The sequence below is a fragment of the Drosophila subobscura genome, chromosome U, assembly GCF_008121235.1.
Source record: "Drosophila subobscura isolate 14011-0131.10 chromosome U, UCBerk_Dsub_1.0, whole genome shotgun sequence".
In the NCBI taxonomy this organism is placed as follows: domain Eukaryota; kingdom Metazoa; phylum Arthropoda; class Insecta; order Diptera; family Drosophilidae; genus Drosophila; species Drosophila subobscura.
In genome coordinates this window covers 18,152,054-18,162,600 of record NC_048534.1, presented here as the reverse complement: position 1 = coordinate 18,162,600, position 10,547 = coordinate 18,152,054, and positions in this window count along the sequence as shown.

Here is a 10,547-nt window from a genome sequence, read left to right as displayed (position 1 = left end):
TCCCTTACGTAAAGTGCTCACTGTGCTTTGTGTGTGTTTGTGCCTCTGTGTGCGCTTTGTCAATGCCTTTTGCCTTGAAGCTGATTATTACTGTTTGACACATTCGCTTGACTTGTCGTCGAATCGCGTGGCAGCCACATGGAGCAACATTCATCTATTCCATCCACATTGACATTTCCATCGACACAAGCAGACGCCCCGTGGCCACCCGCATTGACGACATGCCGAGAGAGATAGAGAGAGAGAGCACACAGTTACATCCATATGTCTGTGCACACGTAATACACTCTAGCTAGAGTCTATCCGTCCGGCTGTCTGTTCGTCGCTACAGACAAGCAAATAGAAAAGTGGAAATTGTGAAAAGTGAAAATAAATAAACAGAATGGGCAAAAGCGAGCGCACACGAGTCAAAGACTTCCATTGTCCGTTGTTGCTGGGCATTGACCAGCCTCGAAATTTACTCAATTTGCAGAGAACTCGAGTCTCGAGGCTCGTGGCTCGGGGCAAGATTAAGATGTTACAAGTTTGGCATTATTATTTCTATCTTTTTATTGTTGCGAAGCTAAATGTTCAGTCAGTTCGATTGTTCACTTTCTGCTTGCATTTTATTCCTACGACTATTGATCTGTTTAATTAGATTATGGAATGTTTTTTTTGCTCAAACAAAAGCGACAAATAACATGGGGGGTAAGCGCAGAGCTTCAACTACAATGGGGGTAATGGCAGAAAACAAACACAAATAAACTGTTGTGTTAAATGGCATTATTGAGTATGCAAAACACCTACTGAGTGCATCGATAATTGATTTTGTAACCGAGGCATAACTCATTGGGGGAATTAATTTGATTTGGGAAGTAAATTAAAGTGAAGTTAAAGGTGTACCAGTGTCTGCCCTAGACCCAAGCTGTACCCCAAGCCATATGTTTGCTTTATTTAAATAATACAATTACTTATTTGACAAATTAAATTATTTCAGATTTACTCAGTGAGAAGTGCTTGGAAATTGAAGGAGATTCCATTTTTTTGATTCGCAGTTTCCATAGATAAAATCGGAGCATTTCTTTGAGTTTTATTGATTGATAAGAAAATAGAATTCCTTTTCATTTTGACTGATTAAATGAAGTCTGAATGAAGAGATTCTTGGTTACAGATATCTAAGGAATCATTAGTCTGACCTCTAATATCTTCAGACTTTGTTTAGCTAAACCAAAACCTATTGACAAACACAATTAGCGCATTTTCAGACTCGATTGTACGAGCAGTTAGCATTGTCTGTGTTTTGATTTTGTCACTTGAAGCTACTGAAATTGATAAAAACAATAACAGAACAAATCTCTATAAAACGTACACAGACACAATTTCCCTCTAATATACTTGTTCTGCGAATTTCCACTTAGCCAATTAAATCATCACTTATGTACATCAATTATTTTCCTAGAACTAAAAAAATTCGCAGAATCATTCATGAAAAACCGTCAAGTCTGAGCAGCCGATAACAGGCAGGTTTTTTATGGCCCAAAGACATCTTCAAGTCTCGTTTGGCCACTTTTTTGCCACTTGAGTTTCGTAATCATTTTTTTTCTTTTTGCCAGCTATCTCTTAATCTCATGCCCTTATTCGCCCTCTCTCTTACCCAGCCACTGTCTTTCTAACATTTCCTCTTTGGGGGCAAGCTGTTGCATGGCTCGTGGCCTGTGGCTATGGGGAGTTGCCCCACGGAACATTACATTTGATTATGGGTCTATGTGCTCGTGTCTCTGCCATTGCGCCGCCACCCCCCCTGCCCACAGAGAGAGCAGCGTCTTGGGCTCTCGGGTCTCGGGCAACGTCAGCGGCAACAGTCACAGGAAGGAAGCTTCAAGACGCGATTAAATCAGCAAATAAAATAGCAAGCGAACGAACGAACGAGCGAGCGAGCGAACTAACGGTGAAATGTAAGTGTGGGAGAGAGAAATACTCCTAGAGCGTTGGCAGCAGAGAGAGAGAGAGGGTTAGTGAGAGGGAGAGCGGGAGTGAGTGACTGAGTGAGGGTGGGTAAGGCTGAAGAGCAACAAGAAATGCCATGCAAATCGAGGAACGGAATGCAAACGGTGCATGGGCAAAGAGGAATCAAAAACACAGAAAACAGATAGAAAGGCGAGAGTGTGAGTGCAGAAGATGTTGATACCCTGGAGGAGTTGTTATTGCTATGGGAAATGTAAGATTATGTGAACGGATTGCCAACGGAAGGGAATTGCCCATTATTTAAATGGCAGATATAGTCATGGACCAAATAATAGACCGCATGACTGTATATTAGATGGGGATAATAAGCTTTAAGGAGCGAAATGTAATAAGGAAACATTTCAGATGGAATGCGTAAACAGACAGATGGACTGACAGGCCAGGTGATTGATGCTAATCACCAATTAACGAATTTCTTCTGTGCTCTGTGCACCCAGATCCTAATACTCCCTTTAAAGGGTACCCACAGAGTTAAAGCCCAAGTGCTGTGCTGCTCTGCAATTGAGTAAATAGAGAATGTTGAGAAAAATGAATTTTTGAACAAGTTCTTTTTTCGGGGTACGAAAGGATGGACTGGGGATGGGCAGACAAGGTAAAGGCGCTTCCACAAGCTTAAAATGTTCAGTTTGTCAGCTAGGGTGAAGGCAAGCAAAGAGGATGCAGAGGAAATGGGCAAGGGCAGCGGGAAAGGGAGGAGAGAACAGCGCAGAGTGACTGAATGACTGAGGTCGACTTTCTGATTGAATAGATAAATGAAGGACAGAGGATAGCATGGAAAATTGATTGCACTGTGAAGGAATGTAAATGGTTTCTCAATAGAAAAGAAAGTACATACACAAATACACACAGTTACAGTTACTGATATAAGTATGTGCCAGTTTATATACCTATGGTAGTGCGAGTATATACTGTGAACAAATGAATAGACATGAATGGAATAAAACCCGAACAACACAAAAATAAAACTGATAACAAATTTGTTTACCCGACAGAGCGCAGCACAAGGCCTAACAACAACAGCAGCAACAACGACAAAGTCTGTGCTGTGCTGGGCATGTAACAGGTAGAAGGCTAGCCCAGCGACCCTGAAACTACACACACACGCACACGCACACGTATAGAGCGAGCGGAGTACCGCAAGCAGCAAGAGCGGCGTACCTGCCCTGTCGTCTCCTCTTTGCACTCTCTTCCTCCCACACACTCTCTTTCTTCGGCTGCGAGCGAACTTTGTGGGACTCTATTGAATTACTTATCAAATGGCAGCAAAGTTTTCTTCTGCATATCTCAAGGACACCGAAGGTTGTCAACTGTGCGAGAAATAGTTGCTCCAAAAACTTTTGCAAGACTAAATGAATTTTGCATATTTGATCGCAATTAAACGATGCTAACTTGGGGATGCTAACAAGATTTTATAATCTTCCTGGCTAGTTATAGTTTTACTTTAAGATTTCTATTGAGACACTATGGCACCGCGAAACTTTTCTTTAATTTAAGCACAAAAAAGTATCTTCTATCCACCTATTTGACTGTACAAACTTTCCCCTTCAATATGTCTTTCTGCCTCTCGGTTACACAGTCGGAAATTGTATATGTAATGTGAATAAACCCCACGTCTAATTGCCCATTGGCAGAGCGACAATTCTTTTTGATGAATACACCAGACGATGAAATCCCATGATAATGATTAATCACCATCGCAACGGCAAAGGCAACGACTACGGCGACGTCTACGTCCACGGTGCAGTGTCCGCTCTGGAGAATCGCATTAATTTCCCATCTCTCCGCCCGCCCACGCCCGCATCTTCATTGCTGGCCAATTACCGGGCGAATGCTATTAGCCACAGTCCAGTCCCACAACAGGCCAATTACAAGACCAACTTCAATGGCCAAAAACGAAAACCTAATCAAGACACACAGAGGAAAAAGAGACCCCCAAAAGCTGCCAAAAAACCAAATTGTGTCTTTCCACCTGAGCTGAACATTGTTGTTGTCATTTGTTGTTGCTGCTGTTGTTTCGCTTTTATTCTATGATTTGAACAAATCATTTTTTTAAAGGCCAACGAGCAATTTTAGCCCTGCCACGACTCTGTCCACTCTTGAGCTTAGGAGGGGCTTTTCGAGGCTATCATTCCAACTGCCAAGTGAGTTTCTGTGGCTTCTGTTTCCCAAGCGCTTCTACATGAATGGGAAGGGGGTTCCAGGGGGGTGTTTGCTTTTTATGGCAAGTCAAAAACCTATTAATGCTCAGCAGCTCCGAGCTCAGAGCAGCACGTTCAACTTGTTACAATTTTTATTTTCCTGCTGACTGTTTCTTTCGTTACGTTTTTCCTTTGTCTGCAGATTGAAGACTTTATGATCGAGATTAATTCATCATATATGCTTTTTGATATACTCTAACCTCTGTGTGACCCCGGCGGAGACCCCAACAATGTTGCTTTTGGCCATGTAAACATTTATGTAAGCAAGTGTCAAAAGAACTTTCAGCTCGACCCTGAATGAAAGTCGCAAAAGCGATGCGCAGCCGTTGCAACAAAATGCAAATGATGCGTGGCCCAAAGAGAGGTTTAACATGAGTGCAAAAAATATTTATGTAAATTTATATGTATGCAAAAGTGCATACATTTAGCAGCTTTAACTTAACGAGCGCATCCCTGTTTGGGGCTGCATAAAACTGCATTTAAAGTTAGTCCCTTCTGTGGATGTACAATTTCTTTCTATCGAAATGTTCATTCAAATGTTCAATGGAAAAGCTACGCCACATGTCAATGCCATGGGGCTTACTTTTTTTTGGGGTATCATGTACATGAGCTGCAAATCAGCTTATTTTTCTGCATACGAAAATGACTTGCTGGTGGTGGAGACAGGCAATAATAAATCATGATTCAGAAATGCCAAAAGCAGCTGCTGAAGGGATGGAAGTTTCTAGATTTGTTCTTTCAGGAGAGTTCAAGATGGAGAGTGCTTTAAAGTAGTGCAAATATGAGTAGTTCTAGCTGACAGAACATCAATGTTTTACCACCTTTTTACTATTTTCTCAGACACTAAACACCTTAGCCTCTGTTGCTCCTTGGAGTCCTCTTTGGATGTGTAATTTCGCACTGTTTTCGGCTTAATTTGGGCTAAGGAAACTTTCGGCAAAGAAAATACCCAAAAATACAAAGAAAATCCATTCCCAGAGAGCAATTCAAGAGCTCCTTTGATCTGTTCTCAGATGTTTCAGCTAATATCGCGCTTTTTCTCATTAAAAAATATTCTTTCAAAGTCGAACTTTTTCAGGTCCAATCACTCCCTTCCGAAGAGGAGCTTCGGAGGTGTAAGAATTCATTTAAAAATCATAACTTAAAGTAGTTTTCATTGCCTAAACTTTAAAAGTGTATTCAACGTTTCGTTATGCACACAAAAAAACCCAACTTAATTTTTAGTTATTTCCTGTTCTTTTTATTTGTTTTCTACTACTATTTCCGGCAGCTTCGGATATTCTGTGACTTTTTGCATTAGCTTCTGCTTTTGAGTATGTGTCTGTCTCTCTCTCTCTCTCTCTCTATCTTTTTCTTTCTTTCTGTTTGTTCTTTCGTGGGTCGTTACCTCCAATTGCTTTCATTCTGCCTACCTCCCAACAACAACAGCTCCACACACGTGTATTGAGCCGCCTTTGGCGCATTGTTTGACATGAGTTTAATATTTCAAAAAACGATAAAAATTTGTAGGGGCCCCAGGCAGGCCCCCCCCACGTTTATTTTTTGGCACTGTGTCGCAACTTTAATCGATACGCGGAACTGCATGGTGGATGTGCGCCACGAAATTCATTTTCATAGATTGCTTTCGGCTGTCAGTTTGAATTTTGATTCTCCAACAAGTTACAATCTGTCATATACACACCTTCATGGATGGATGAATGGCTGGCTGGCTGACTGTTTTGTGTGCGCGGCCCCACAGAACCCCACAACACAATCAATTTCAATTAGGGTAAGTGGGGCAGGTGCCCCCGGACCAGCAGCAGCTACAGTCCCAACCACAACTACAGTCACACGCAGTGCAGGTCGTAATTAAGCTGCGTGTCATTATGCATAGCCTGGGCCCAGGATTCAGGATCATTTGCGGGCTTAATTCAATCAAGCGTTGCCGTCCACTGTGTGTCGCCGTGGCCGAGCGTCACCAACTTGGACGGGGTCTGGGCCTGGGCCGGGCCCTCTACTCGGTTACTGTTTGAGTTTGGCTTTGCCTTTGGGCCTGGGCCAGCATGGAAATAATCACCGGAAATCTCTGAGCGGAAACGGTCGTAATAATGGCACCCGAAATGGACGACAGCTCCGCATTTAGCCAAACAAAGTGAAGTGTTGCTCGGGCTCTAGCCCTGTCCCTGGCCCTGAATCGGGTACTGGCGCAGGGGCTGGGGTCTGCCCCGGGGGAAATCGGTGCAAAGTGTTGTTGTGCATGCTAACGGTACATTAATTCGTATTCATAAATAACGGCAATGGTGTACAGAATGAGCAGAAAAATAGTTGAGCCCAGCCCCCCCCCGCCGCCGGACTGCTAAAGTGGAAATCAATGCAGGCACAGACTGAGCAGGGGGAAGAGAGAGCTAGAAGGAGAGCGAGGGAAAGAGATTAAGAGAAGTAGAAGAGCGCGAGCGAGGCAGAGTCAAAGCTAAGCTTCCGCCTTACCGTTTGTTTGTTTGCTTTGATTCCAAGTGCTGCTGCTAGAGTGAGAGCAGGACAGCAGTCGAAGCTTTTTGCTCAACATTAGTCAAGCTTTGAGTTATTATCGGAGGACTAGTTACAGTGGAACTTCGATCAGTGGAACGCGACCTGCAGGCGTATGAGCTGCTGCTGGTTATAATTATATTTTCTCCTTCTTTTATTGCTTGAAATGTTGATAATTCTTTGCTTTTGCAATCATTATAAATTGATCCCTACGTTGTGATTGCTAATGCATGGTTGGCCCACTGATTTCCTACAAAATCCGTTGAAAACTTTAAAATTTCTGCATAAAATATTCTTAAGAACTTATTAAAACCCGAAATAAATATTGATGTTACAGCAAAGGTGTTTAAAGTAAAAATATTAAATATTTATTCTAGAAACCTAAGGAAAATAATTTAAATATTTCCAATATCCATAAAATACTTTGAATAATTTTTTGTTAAACATAAAGTGGAACAGTTTTTCATGGCTCGTACTCCAACTGCAAGTCTTCCGTGCTGTTTTACATTCCGAGTTCATGTTAACGAAGCTCCCCTGTACCTGTTTTTCGGGGCCAAACTAATTACTCAGGTCAGGCGTTCGAGTGACAAACGGAGCAACGTGAGTGTGGGAGTGCCATAAATAGTTTACTGGGAATTTCCACCACCCCTCCTGCCAAAAGTGAGCTGCCAAAACAGCATAATCTGTGCCTGCACTCGCACTTGACTGGATTTCCACTTTGCCACCCCCTCCAAACACTCCGGTCATCCATCCAGATAATGGCCTCAACTCACGCGAGGTGGTGGCCAGTCGATGGGCAGTCGAGAACTGTTGTTCAGCTGACTTCTTATCTTTTGGGCCACAATGCAAAATGAAATCTGTAATTCCCTCATAATGACATTGAAATGGAAAATAATCTGGAATGCTGCCTGCCGGCTGCCCATTAAATATGCAATAAATAAATATTTTTGAAGCAATTTTATTCAGTGCTGAGTCATCAGTTCAGCTGACTGAAACTTATGGGCTATGATAAATGATAAGAGCCAAGAAAGGCGCCGACAGGCAAAGACCGCTCGAGTGAAATCTGTGACGGGCAGCTTGGCAATTGATGAAAGATGAGCATGTAAAAATAAATGTAAATATGTATGTATTTATGTACGTGTTTTGTTTTGTTCAATAAGTTTAATTAAAGTGAAATGCTGGAAATTCTATGCCTATTTAAGTGTGTGTGTGTGTGTGTGCGTGTTTTGATGGAATTCCTAAGAGGTTGCTTTGTAAACAAAGTTTAATAGAGCTCAATTCTGGGAACCACAAACGAGAAAACAAAGCAAAGGCCACACGATGCCATTGGATATACAATTTGTGTGCGGGTGTGTATGAATTTTACTTTGGTTTTCCTTTACTTATTTTAATAAACAGAATGAGAAGCTTTAATATGTTTCTGGTTATATGAAATGTGATGTCTTTTGTGTTGATTTTGTCATGACACAACAAACCCTGCGGCAGCCACAATTTTGACTTAAATTTAAACACAAAACCAATACAGCTTTTCCCCTAACACAAAATTAAATCTTTGAAATATATTTCTTATGGCTAGCTCTTTCCTGGAGTTCTCCCTGTAATTTCTAAGTATTTTCCAATAAATATAACAACTACTTTAGCAGCAAAAACAAAGTAGTCCGCAAACTGCATAAATATAAAATAAATATAACAATTTCTGGGGTAACGCTTGTCAGCCCTCATCATGAGTTAACCATTATATCCTAGTGCTTGCCTTGCCACACACACATGGTCGTGCCGCACGCTCGTGTGGCAGCAATGAGCATATAAATTTAAATGGCCATTTCCAGTGTGGCAAAACGGATAATAACCCATTTGATGTACCCCGACACGACACACTTTTTCCATTAAACCGCAAAATACAATGCCGATGCTCAGCGCACCGGAAAAATATATGACCCAGGGGGCGGGTGAAAGAGAAAAGGTGTAGGAGAAAGGTGTGTGGCGGGTGGGAATTACATACATGAGCTTACAGTTATGGCACACACTTATTACGCATACGCACGATGGTCCCACGCCAGACACAATTATTTCGTTATTTATTATTATTTCGCGAGATTGTTAACGAATTTTAATTGAAATCGAACGCTGGAGGGTTGTTGGGGATATTGCAATATTTTCCACGCAATTTCCCTTTCGAGATTCAATCAAAACTGCCTGTCTGCAGGCTGTCAATTATGACATTATCAACAGAAAAACAGAAAACTATGTTTAAACTTTGTCCCTTTCCCTCTCTCTCTCTCGCTTATAACATGCAGTAAAAACATTGTCCCAATTACAAATGGATAGCATATGTGTGTGTGCCTCTGTGTGTGTGCTCTGCTCTGCTGTGATTTTATCTGTACTTTGCTCTCTGGCACCCGCAGAATCTGCAGGGAGCTGCCGAAGCTCTCTGCTTGTGGATACTGTTACTTCTGACGCCCTGCTTGGCAGCTGCTGCATCTGCTGGTGGTGCTGCTACTTTTACTTCTGCTCTGCTGCTCCTCTGCTCTGCTGCTCCACCGCTACACCGCCCAAAAATGCGATCGCATTTTCCATATGGCTTGGGCAGTTGGTAATACGAGTAAACGTTTGGGAAATGTAATCAATTTTAATCGGAATGTTCAAGATTGTATATGCTTATATATGGAGATATCATATTTTCCATATGGCTTGGGCAGTTAATGGGAAAATTAGAAAAAGAGCTTTAGTGATTATAAAGTGCAATAAACATGTAGGTGTTGGTTTGAATTACATTTCCGAGCATGTGAATCTGATATTTTTCGATTGATGATGGAAAAAACCATTGCAGAAGGAGCTTCATATTGGATTCAGGAATTCGGGAAATAGTATTCCTGAAAGGTGTTGCCCCTATGTACATAGACTAATTTTCATACAATAATAATTCAGTTTGAGGTTTTGAGAAAATCATGGGTGATAATAATTATCCATACAAGTAACATACATATTATAAATAATTGTTGTAAAAGTAATTATTATTTAAAAGTTATTACTATTATTTCATGGAAGACCTTGTCCCTTTTATGTCTACTCTGAATTTGTTCCAGTGTACTTCCTCCTTCCCTGCTTTCGGTCCTTTGCTACTCCAATACATAATATCAATTAACATCTCAGTGTAGCCTGTTTTCTCTCCCACTGCCACTGCTCCTACCTTCTCCTGATTTTACTGTTACGAACCTTTCCCACTGTTCCTGTCGCTACCTGCTCCTGCTGACACTGACACCGCTACTGTTGCGACCCTCTCTTCCTACTATTCTTACGCCCCCTCCTCATGGAGCTACCGTTACTTCCCTTATCCTCTCACTTCCACTGTTACTACCTGCTCCTCCTCCTACTGTTACAGCTTCCGTTACTCTGCCTCTGCCCCTGTTACTCTGCTCCTCTGCCGCTGCTTGACGTTACCGTTCTTCTTGCTCATTTGCATGCACATGCAGGCACCAACAAGCATAGTTTGTAATTCAATTACTCTTTAATGCGATACTCTGGTGGGTGGGAGGATTGATAAGGCGCACGCTGTCAGCCTGATAACGCCTTTATTCGCTTATTCGTTTATCAATTGACAACTCGCACCATTCACTTACAATTATGGCAGCTTAAACACTTAAACAGCACAAAACAGACACCACACAGAGAAGGGCTAAAGCTAAAGCTGAAGATACAGCGCAGAAGAACAGCAACAAATATTGCACAAAAACAAAACAAAAGAGTACCCACAGAAGAACACAGCAAAACACCGAAAACATACACAAAAGCACACACACACACCGAAAAGCACACACACGAAAATTGCTTCAGAAATTT